General features: G+C 35.7%; 1 pseudogene; it reads left to right on the plus strand.

Annotated features, from left to right (window-relative positions):
- Positions 1–10,295, plus strand: part of LOC135214778 (homeobox protein B-H1-like) — a 51,297-nt pseudogene extending 41,002 nt beyond the window's left edge.
- Positions 10,296–12,353: the final 2,058 nt, after the last annotated feature.

Below are 12,353 nucleotides of genomic sequence, written 5' to 3' on the forward strand. Positions count from 1 at the left end.
AGTGATCTCCAAAAAAAATAAATTCCTCAAAACCTCAAAATAAGGGATCTATAAAATGCAGCGATTAATAAAATGGTAGCACTGCCATGCACACAAAAAATAAATAAAAGAAAGTTATATTGTTCTTGAACTCAAATTTCTTGGATGTACCTTCAAAGGGGAGTCCACTTGAATAAAAAAATAATAACTGAAGTGCTTATCACATTGAACACCATCCGAGGAAAATAATATAAGGCCGACGAACGATGCATTAAAAAGGCAAAAGTGACTTTAGCAGAACATATTTGGCTTTTAGTGCTTCATACATGTTTTTCATTTCATGTCAAGGAAAAAAATTGTGGGATACCCTAGAGCAAAAGAGCCCGTGCCGGCACAAGTCTGGCTTTAATACTCGAAATAACAAAAAAAATGTGTGCGTGGTTATAAATGAAACTGATTTTAGGCCACCACGAGTTCTGCTCGTAAATCAGCCCGTAATGGTATATCGACTATTTCTCACATTAGGAAGAAAGAGATAGAGAGAAAATAAGCGCGCGCGGGGGGGGGGGGGGGGTGAGGGGGGTTGGGATTTATGAATTCTACAGCTCCCATTTCCATGGATATTTCAACAATCCCACGCCAGTCAGCCCAGACACTCATCTCTTCATATTTCCTAACATTCTTGCAAGCGATTTCCACTGAAGGCCTTGAATCCTGAATGGGAAAATGTAATGAAACGTTCTCCCTTCTGTAAAAAGCCTAGCAAAACCTTTTCAGGGACCAAGAGGAGAATTTACATTTACCATCTTTCCATTTCTCAATCTTTTTTTTATCAAGGCTTAAAACTTATCGTAACTCTTCCAGTCTTTCGAATGTAGCTAAAATTAATCATTCATTCTCAAATGCTCTCATGGAGCAAAAATTAAACATCTATTCTCAGTCTTTCCATTCTGGTGAAAATTAATCATGTATTTTTCTCAGTCTTTTGACTCTAGGTGGAATTAATCATCTATTCTATGTCTTGCCTTTGTAGCTAGAATTAATCAGCAATCCAGTCTTTCTATTGTAGCTACAATTTATCAGCAACCCACAGTCTTTTTACTGAAATTGCAATTAACCAGTAACTCAGTCTTTCTATTATAGCTAAATTAATCAGCAACCCACAATCTTTCTATTGTAGTTAAAAAATTATCCGCAATCCCACAGTCTTTCTATTGTAGCTATAATATTCAGCAATCCACAGTCTTTCTCTTGTAGCTAAAATTAATCAGCATTACTCAGTCTTTCTACTGTAGCTATAATTAATCACCAACCCACAGTCTTTGTAGCTCAAATTAATCAGCAACACCCACAGTCTTTGTAGCTCAAATTAATCAGCAACACCCACAGTCTTTGTAGCTCAAATTAATCAGCAACAACCCACAGTCTTTTTATTGTAGCTAAAATTAATCAGCAATCCACAGTCTTTCTATTGTAGATCAAATTAATCATCAATTCACAGTCTTTCAACTGTAGCTAAAATTAATCACCGACCCACATTCTCTTCTACTGTAGCTAAAATTAATCACCAAAACCACAGTCTTTCTATCGTAGCTAAAATTATTAATCACCAATCCACAGACTTTCTGTTGTAGCTAAAATCAATCAGCAATCCACAATCTTTCTATTGTAGCTATAATTAGTCATCAATACAGTCTTTCGATTGTAGCTAAAATTATTCACCAACACAGTCTTTCTATTGTAGCTATGATTAATCAGCAATCCACAGTCTTTCCATTGTAGCTAAAATTAAAATCACCAACCTACCACTTTCTATTGTAGCTATAATTAATCAACAACCCACAGCCTTACTATTGTAGCTACAATTACTCAGCAACCCTGTATTTCTATTGTAGCTAAAACTGATCTTCCATTCCCAATCGTTCTATTGTTGTTAAAGTATATGGCGTGAGCAGATACTGAGAAACAAATTTCATTATTTAGCTCAGAACTGTCAAGAACTGAAGCTATGATGTACTTTAGTAATATCAAGAACTGAAATATACTTTACAATAACTCTCTCTGGATGAATGACATTCCCGACATCTAGCCCAGATCAAAACAAGTCTACGATGAAGAGGAGAATGAAAAATAGAAGCTTAGTACTGCAGGAAACTTAATTCAATGAAAAAAAAAATTAAGATATTCAACTTCTCAAGTAAGGTCTTTCATTCGTTTTAGAAGCAAATACTTTTTCGTTTTGCTTTTATTCTTGTTCTTACTATATTATTCACCCTGCCGAATCTGGTGAACTTCGAAAACGTGATAACTTCAGAAAAAGAGCAAACATTTACGTTATAAAAATAACCAAATGAACAGTAAACAGAAAGAAGATAAAGAGAACGAGAAATTGAGAAATTGAAGCTTCACGATTCGAGAACGCTTACGAATAAATAAACTACAATAATATTAATTAAGATGGGTTTCTCCATTCATTGGTGTTTATGAATATTCCTTCCAATTCAGGCATTATAGCATGGACGTAGATTATTCGGGAAGGAAAATATTCCAGTCTTATCCAGCAACTGAGCTCTCATAAAAATAAAGAGCACCTACCGACATTTCATCATGTACCAGGAAATAAGAAACGGTGGATTGACTGATTAATCTGTCTACTTGGCGTCACAAAAGAAAAGGAGGAAATTTAAGTAAAAGAAAATGCTGACATCGCTTTCTGAATTCCTCAAGTCATATTCACTTCTCCAGGGGAAACTGGAAAACGAGACATGAGTACAATTCTTGAAGTACCAACTATGCTACAGAACTGTCTGGCTCCCGAGAGCTTAGTTTCTTTGATATCCGCAGCAGTTATGAATTTCTTAATGAAGCCATTATTTCACATTTTTCCGGAATTATTTTTCACATGGTCTTAATAAAATGGACTCATATTAAAATAAACCCTAAGCGAATAAAAAAATGTGCAAGGAATTTTTATTTATTTATAGTTACAAAAGTTGTTCTTTACACATACACAGACATCACATTACTATATATTATATATACTATATAATATAATATATAATATATTATATATATTTATTATATATTATATAATAATATATATATATATAATATATATATAATACACAAACCACACATACCACACACAACACCAACACACACCCACACACATATATATATATATATATATATATATATATATATAATAATATATATATATATATATATATATATATATATATATATATATATATATATACAATTTATGCTGAATAGATTTTGTAACTTATAAATCAAAAAGGCCTTGAATATTTTTATGTCGCATATGATTTTAATACATGAATCGCTTTCATTTGAACCATATGAAAATATATATATATATATATATAATATATATATATATATATATATATATATATATATATATATATATATAGTATATAAAATATTACTTACAACTACAAACTGATTATCTTAATTCACCAGTACATTCAAATAAAATCCGCCCAAAAGGGGTTCATGATTCCCTCAATAAAGCATGATTGATTTCTACTGCAACAGACTCAGACTTCGAGTACTTTTCCCAGAACTTCTGATTCTTCTTCCGTCACTGTATTCATTTATTCATTTTCCTTCTACCTCTCAGGAGATTCTTCTCTTTTGTCACCGACTTCTTTAAAAGATCGCCATCTTCCTCTTCTCTCCAATTCATTTCTTCTGTCTTCTTCTCATTCTACATCTTGTTCTTGTTCTTCTTCTTCTGCTATTATTGCTATTCTCTATTTTTCTTCTTCTGTCAAGTGCTCTTTTCCTTTTCCATCTTTCATTGCTCTTCTTCATTCTTCTTCTTCTGTCAGTGGACTCTTCCTCCTCTTCTTCTATCGTTGCTCTCCTTCTCCTCCTCTTCTCACCTTCTTCTGCTTTCATTGTTCTTTTTTTTCTTCTGTCAGTCCTCCTCCTCCTCCTCCTCCTCCTCCTCCTCCTCTCCTCCTCCTCCTCCTCCTCCTTCCTCTTCTTCTTCTTCTTACCACCAGCAGCATCATAATGGGCAGAAGCTGTCCATTTAGAAAACAAAAGTCGACATTAAACCGGTCCGGGTCAGGCCGAGGTTAACTTCATTAGGTCGGGTATCGGCGCCAGAAAAACAACCATCTTCTTTTTTCTGTCTTTTTTTTTTTAAATAGAAGAATTCATTACTCTATGAGTAGGCTTTTAGCGAATGGGCGTCGCCCGCGCCCATTACCACCCACGTCCATAAGGAGAGACGCCGCCCTTCTTGGTTTTCCGCTGACGGGGAGGTCGAGGAGTACTGAACACACAGACACACACACACACACACATATATATATATATATATATATATATATATATATATATATATATATAATATATATATATATATATATATAATATATATATCCGTTACCCGGTGACATCTTGGGGATGTCCGCGACGCCAAACAGATGGTTATCGTTCACTGAATGTAATTATCATTTACCTTAGTAGTCGGAGTTACTGATGTCATTATCATCTGCAATCCTGAGTTTAATCATTGACCTATATTGATTTTTTATGATTGTTGTTATGTTATTATTACTGACAAAGAAAACTAACAGACAACATAAACCACTTTCCGTAAAGAAATAAAAGCCCAGTATTTTCATTTAAACTTTAAATTTTCAATAATCCAAGTTTGTCACATTTTACACCAAAACCATAAGCTTTATAAAACTAATATAATTAGTTCTACATTGTTTATTGACACCCACTATATTAATCTAAACTAATTCAAAATATGTCATCATTTCCACCCGAACCATAGCTTTAAAAGATAACGTAATTAATCCTACATTGTGTACTGAGACATCTATATTAATTAAAACCAATCCAAATATGTCACATAATTTCCCAAGCACCATAAGCTTTAACGATATAATTTAATTCTACATCGTGTATTGAGACCCTTATATTAATTTAAACCGATCAAAATATGTCATAATTTTCCTTGAAACAATAAGCTTTAAAGATATAATTAATTCTACAGGGTATCCATAAGGTCCCCAGCGCCATTTCAAGTATTTATTCATTATAATGGTACTGGGAATTTGGTGGTGGATCTCCCTTTATCTTGTGTATTGAGATCCTCTATATCAATTTACACCCATTCAAATATACCATATAATTTTCACCAGACCCATAAACTTTAGATATAAATGTAATTCATTCCACTTCCCGTACTGAGAACTCTATCTTAGGATCACATCATTGACGAAATATTCTACCGCGCAGAGACAGAGGACTGAAACGGAATGGAAAGACGACAGACGTCTACCCCATTAAGATCAAATGACTCGTGACCTCCATTAACCCGGGGCACTCGCCTTGTGGTCTTTTGTTCCCTTCCCTCTTCATGTTATCAAGTCAGATTTTAATGGTATGTGTGTGTATGTAGTATGTAAATATACGTATGTGTCTACATAATAAATAAATAAACTAAATAAATAAATATATATAATATATACAATATATGTATGTATATATATATATATATATATATATAGATATATATATATTATATATATATATAAACTATACATATATATATATATATATATATATATATATATATATATATATATATATATATATATATATATATATATATAGTGTGGCGTATGTATTTATAAATGTGCGTACGTTGGTACGTGCGCGTTTCAGTATACGTCCATAAAAAAACAAAACTATCCGAACCCATTATTTCTAAGTACTTCCTAAGTGAACAACGGTAGCTGAAAATTTTCTATATAAAAAAACTACATCTCGGCGTCTACCTTATTAAGAACTCAGAAAAAAAATGATAACAATGGCTTTTCCCCAGAATCTTCAATGGTATCGGTAACGTAGTTACTGAAATCGTTGTACACACACAAACCACACACACATATACATATATATATTATATATATATATATATATATCTATATATATATATATATATATATATATATATATATATATATTGTACCATTTTAAATAAAAATATATTAACTCTCAAACTTTTTCGTAATTTTCCATAGGATTGTTGAAACACTGATGTTTGCTACTCGTACTTACAAACTCTCCTGGATGGCAATAGTGACAATGAAACAAAGCGTAGGTGAAACGTAATCAAAATTCAACATAAGAGATGAAACTCAATTTAAATGAAACTTCATTTTGATAAAACACAGTTTACATGAACTATAAAATTACAGTGACAAATAATTTAATAGAGACGTAATCTACATGAGCCACATTTTACATGAAACCAGTGAGAAATAATTTAAGAAAAACGTAATCTAGATGAAACACGATGAAAATGAAATTAAAACAAACACCAAGAAATACTGGAATTTTCATGAGGATATAGGAGTGTCCAGTATGAGAGGCAATGAGTCACTCTCAGGCTATACCAAAGAACCATCCAGACCCCCAAAATTTTTGAAAGAGAATTGGTTCCCTTTGACAACTTTCACGTATTTTTTCGAAAGTTCTGAGTCCTCCTTCTCCATTTCAGAGGACGCCAGGAGCACCGACGAGCGCAAGAAACGCCCCGAACGGCCTTCACGGCCTCCCAGATCAAGTCCCTGAGCAGGAGTTCGAGAAGAACAAGTACCTCTCCGTCAGCAAGAGGCTCCAGCTCTCCAAGCAGCTTAAGCTTACCGAGACGCAGGTCAGTCTAAAGCCGCCGCCACTAACGCTGTTATGCCTGCGCTGTTATGCCTGCACTGTCGGCCTGTGCGGGCAAAACTGAATCTCCCGTTCAGTTATACATGCTCGGTTATGCCTGCACTGTCGGCCTGTACGGGCAAAACTGAACCCACTAACGATCAGTTATACCAGCTCGGTTATGCCTGCACTGTCGGCCTGTGGGGGCAAAACTGAACCTACCGCTCAGTTATACCTTTTCGGTTATGCCTTCACTGTCGGTCTGTGCGGGCAAAACTGAACCCACTAACGACCAGTTACACCTGAGCGGTTACGCCTGCACAGTCCGCCTGTACAGGCAAAAACTGAACCTACTACGCTCAGTTATAACCGTGCAGGCAAAACTGAACCAACGGTAAGTTATGCCTGCGAGGCATAAACTGGGCAGGTATAACTGAACGTGAGTGGGTTCAGTTTTGCCTGCACAGACCGACTGTGCAGGCATGACTGGGCAGGAGTAACTGAGCGTTAGTGTCTCTCTGAATTGAGGCGTCTTCGTAGGGTTCAAATATTCAGTAGACTACAGACCTCACTCATCCCCGAGGATTAGTCAATCCATCCCCAACTCCCACACTCCAAAAGGGTCCCTGATCCACATCCGGATCATCTTAAAAAAAAAAAAAAAAAAAAATAAAAAAAAAAAAAATGTAAGCCTACTACTAACAAACACAACTAACCGAAAAAACACATGGAACAAACAAACTCTTCTCAAAATCAAAACCTCATTAAAATTAGTCAGTGTTTATCAATAATTGTTAGCGAAATTTTCATTTTCTATTTTCTCCGCCGTTTCAAAGTCTAAGGGGACCCATACGTTATTGCTGTCAGTGACATCAAAAGTAAAGGAAAACTTCCGATTATATTCAAGATCCTTCATTGATAAATCCAGTTCCGGCCTTTAAAATCAAATTTTTCGTCGTTATATAATTTCTGTAGTTGGGAATGAAGAATAATCATCTAAATATTCTGTAGGTAGACAACTATTAATCATTCATCGTCTCACTAATCCAGCATATCTTCCTGCAGTTTCTGATTTCAGGATAATACCGATTGAGAAGGATATTACCTAAATATTCTTGTAGGTAGACAACTCAGATAAATCATTCATCGCTCCACTAATATAGCATATCTTCCCTGCGGTTCTTGATTTCAGGATAATATCAACTGAGAAGGATATCACCTAAATATTCTGTAGGTAGACAACTAAAATAACCCATTCATCGCTGCACGTAATACAGCATATCTCTTGCAGTTCTTTGATTCAGGATAATATCAATTAAGTAGACAAAATCCCTTGCCGGTCCCTCTCCAGATATTTCTCACGTAGCAGAATGAAATAAATTTGATATACAGGTAGCAAGTTTTTATTGATCATGAATGGATAACTTTATTCTAACCGTAATTACGAAGATAAACGTGTATGCATGATTTCCTCGAGTTTGAGAAAATTGGACCAAATATGGGTTTGTGAAGAACAAAGAGTTATTCAACTGTGGGAGTAATAGAAAATAACTTTTTGAATGAAATTGCTCTCTCTCTCTCTCTCTCTCTCTCCTCTCTCTCTCTCTCTCTCTCTCTCTCTCTCTGTGGCACTCGACGATGAATGATGCCCACAGGGGTCAGGGTCTTAGAAGGCTCCTAATACCATCGTTAATATGTAGTCTAATAAAACCATCATTCACAGGAATTATTATTATTATTATTATTATAAATCCGACCTTTCCCTTTCAGATCAAAAATATGGTTCCAAAACAGGACAAGTACAAAATGGAAAGAAAGTATACAAATGACCTGGAGCTCATGGCACAGCAATATTACTCAGCGCTGGGCATCCTTAATCCACGTCCTATGGTAGTTGGAGACAGACTATGGTAGGTATAAACCTTATATCCTCTCACTCTCTCCAGGAGCGCGCGCGCACGCTATATATATATATATATATTATATATATATATACACACTACCCAAAAACACACACACACACATATATATACATATGTATTGTATATATATATATATATAATATATATATATATATATATATATATATATATATATATATATATATATATATATATATATACCAATAGACGTTGACCTAATTGAAAAGTAGCAATGAAATGATGAACGTCCAGCTCATACTGTATTTGATTCGTCGAGATATGATTTAACACTGCATTTACAATAGTGCGGTATCTAATGCATTGAAAAACTGAGACACTTTCGATACGAATGGCACATTTCTTTATAAAATAGTATAAATGACACTGAGCTAATTAGTAAAACTAACAAATAAGCACACTGGATTAAGTTGAAGTTAAAATCGGTTTTTAAATAAATATTTTAACATATTTTACCCATAGTTCTGTGAGCTTCTAAGATCAGCTTTTGCAATGAGTGGAAACCGAATTTTAGAAATGCAAACAGCTACGGAAAACCGACTAAATTCTTCGTCCTGGCTCCTACTGCAAATTCCTAATCACCACAAAGTGTAGATCAAAGTTTCTACAAAAAATAAGCACGGATTTGTTGCACTTTCTGTCTTAAAAAGTTTTTTTTTGTTTTTTTTACTAACAAGTAACGATAACGGAAAACAATACCAAAGCGACAAAAACTTTTGTATGCGGTTTTCGGCAGCTTTCTCCACGAAGCGAGTTGATAAAGCCTACGGGAACGTCACTCCCAGTTTCAAGTATTCGCGACCTTAGTAAGGATTGAAAATTCTTGAAAATGAAATTTTGGGCGGGGAGATTACAAGCTTTGCAAACTAATGCATAACTGCAGATTCCTAGAGAAAATTTGCCAAGGTGACCCATTCTTAACTGGTTAAGTTCAGCCATTCTTAAGAAGAACAAATTCATAATGCAAACGAGAACAGAAAAGCGATCAAATATTATATTATGTTTGTTTATGTACGTATGTATGTGTGGGTGTGATTAATTGGACCTTGCGTCACATTTTGCTCTGGTCACATGGTTAAGAAATAAGTTGATAGGTCTGAAATAACTTTTCGATATCAACATATATTTTCTCTTCAGTAATCAATGTAACTGATGATTATATAGTGCATCTCAGAAACTATTTAGTTAACAAGTACTTGACTTTTCTTAACGCTAAAAAAACGCATTGATCTCCACACAGGCTATTCAACTACCTCTGGGTCACCCCAATCAACAATACAGTCGGTTTCCATAGCAACAGTTTACCTCCATCCCTTCCCCTCTGCCCTCTCACGCTCTACCTCACATTCCCATCCACTGCCTCCCCTCACTTCCCCTCACCTCTCCATTGGTTGCCTCTCACAACGACAGACCAATCATCCACCCAAATCCAATCAGCCCCCTTCCAGATCGCCACATGATTGGCGCGTCGCCCGGTATACCCCCTCCCCCACCACCTCCACCGGGGTGTCTAGGTAGGCCCCACGTCGGTCCAGGACCTCTGCCCTCCCTCCTGCCGACGTCAGTGTACAGCCCAGCTCCGACCAATCACTGTCAGCGCTCAGTTCTCTACACAGCACCATCAGTAGCGCGGGCGTTCAGAGTCAGCAAAACAGATCTGGAGTTTAAACGCGAGTGATTCGTCGACACCAAGACATTTACGAACTCTCTCAAAAAAATAACAAAATACTCTGTCTGCGTTCCCGTTGAAAAAGGGGGGCTGGTCACTCTTACTCTTTATTCTTATCCCTCTTTTTCGTTATTTATGATTGTCCTGTTGTATATTTAATGCTGTATTTATTTTTCTAAGCGTCAAATCTTCTTACAGCGCAAGAGTGCAAGAGTGATGGCAGAATCCCCTGTAAGAGTATTCCGGTGACCTCACCGAGCCAACATTATCTTTAGACGTATTTTTAGCTATATCTTATTGTAGATGAGGTAGAAGTTCTTTCGATGGAGGGGGAGAAACTAATAAAATACTCGGCGCTCTCATTCACACGAAGCTTACTTTGTTTTTGTCACTGAAACTTTTGCCAAAATACAATTTCCATTTTCATTCACTGGTCTTTAATTTTGTCCTGCGTCATTTTATCAGCAGCGGTGATTACCAACAATCTACTTACACATTCGTTATTTCTAGGAAATGAAACATTTGTGCTCTGCTTTATGCCATGACCAGCATGTAAAACTCCTGAGGACTCATTACTAATATTATTGCTTACTATCTGCTTACTATTCTTTTTCTTCTAAGCCAATATTTGCTAAGAGCTAGCCCGATGTCCATAATCCAAATTATACACAAGTCAATTTTTAGCAGATATCAGCCATGAATTAAAAAAAAAAAGTGAAAAAGAAATGAAAACACCTTGTATAAAATCAATTACACAGATGCTGCCAGTCTTTTTAAACAGAATAATAATAATAATAATAATAATAATAATAATAATAATAATAATAATAATAATAATAATAATAATAATAATAATAGTAATAATAATAATAATAGGCACGATTCCAGATCCCTGAAAAGGAATATGGAAAAACTGGAGGCTGAAGTAGCTCAAGGACTCATGCAGAAGAGTGTGATCCTAGAAACGGCGCACATAGTAAGGAAAGTGATGGACTCCTAAGGAGGCAGGATGCAACCCGGAACTCCACATATAAATACCACCCAGTCGAATTGGAGGACTGTGATAGACCAATAATAATAATAATAATAATAATAATAATAATAATAATAATAATAATAATTAATAATAATAATAATACCACCAGCACAACCAACCCATCAGAAACCAAAACAGCAAACCTCCTTGGAAAAGGCGCCTGGAAAAAGCAAATCATGGTGATGAGATCTGACTTGAGTAAACTGAAAGAGATGGAGAAAAAAAAGGCTAAGAAGCAAGAAAACAAGGGAGGAACTCAACGAGAAATACAAAGTACAAGAGAGGGGACTACAAACACACAATAGAAGATGTAAAACAGAGGCTTAAGGCCAAAGCTCATTAGATCCAACGGTACATGAACAGGAATAAGGGATACCAACAGAACAAACTATTCGGAACCAACCAGAAAAGACTATACAGCCAACTAAGAGGGGAAGACAAACCACCCAGAAATTCCTGAAGCCGAACCAAGTAAGAGACTCTGGGAAAACATATGGAGCAATATCCGGTATCACACAACAAACATGCAACATGGCTCCAGGAAGTCAAGGAAGAAGAAACAGGGAGAATAAAACAAAGATTCACAGATCACGACAGACCCCCGTCAGACACCAACTAAAGAAAATGCCAAACTGGAAAGCCCCAGGTCCCGATTGAAGTCTATTTGGATACTGGCTCAAAAAACTTCAAGGCCCTACCACACCCACGAATAGCAGAACAACTACAGCAGTGTATCTCAAACTCACCAGCACCCAAATGGAAATATGACCACAGGAAGAAAAACATCCTTAGTACAAAAAGACAAGAGTAAGGGAAATATAGCCAGTAAACTACAGGCCTATAAACCTGCCTACCAATAATGTGGAAGTTACTAACAGGTATCATCAGTGAAAGGCTATACACCTACCTAGAGGAGACAAACACCATCCACCACCAAAAGAAAGGCTGTAGAAGGAAGTGTAGGGGCACAAAAAAGACCAGCTCCTGATAGACAAAATGGTAATGAAGAACAGTAGGAGAA

Source organism: Macrobrachium nipponense, chromosome 46 (assembly GCF_015104395.2).
Source record: "Macrobrachium nipponense isolate FS-2020 chromosome 46, ASM1510439v2, whole genome shotgun sequence".
Lineage (NCBI taxonomy): Eukaryota > Metazoa > Arthropoda > Malacostraca > Decapoda > Palaemonidae > Macrobrachium > Macrobrachium nipponense.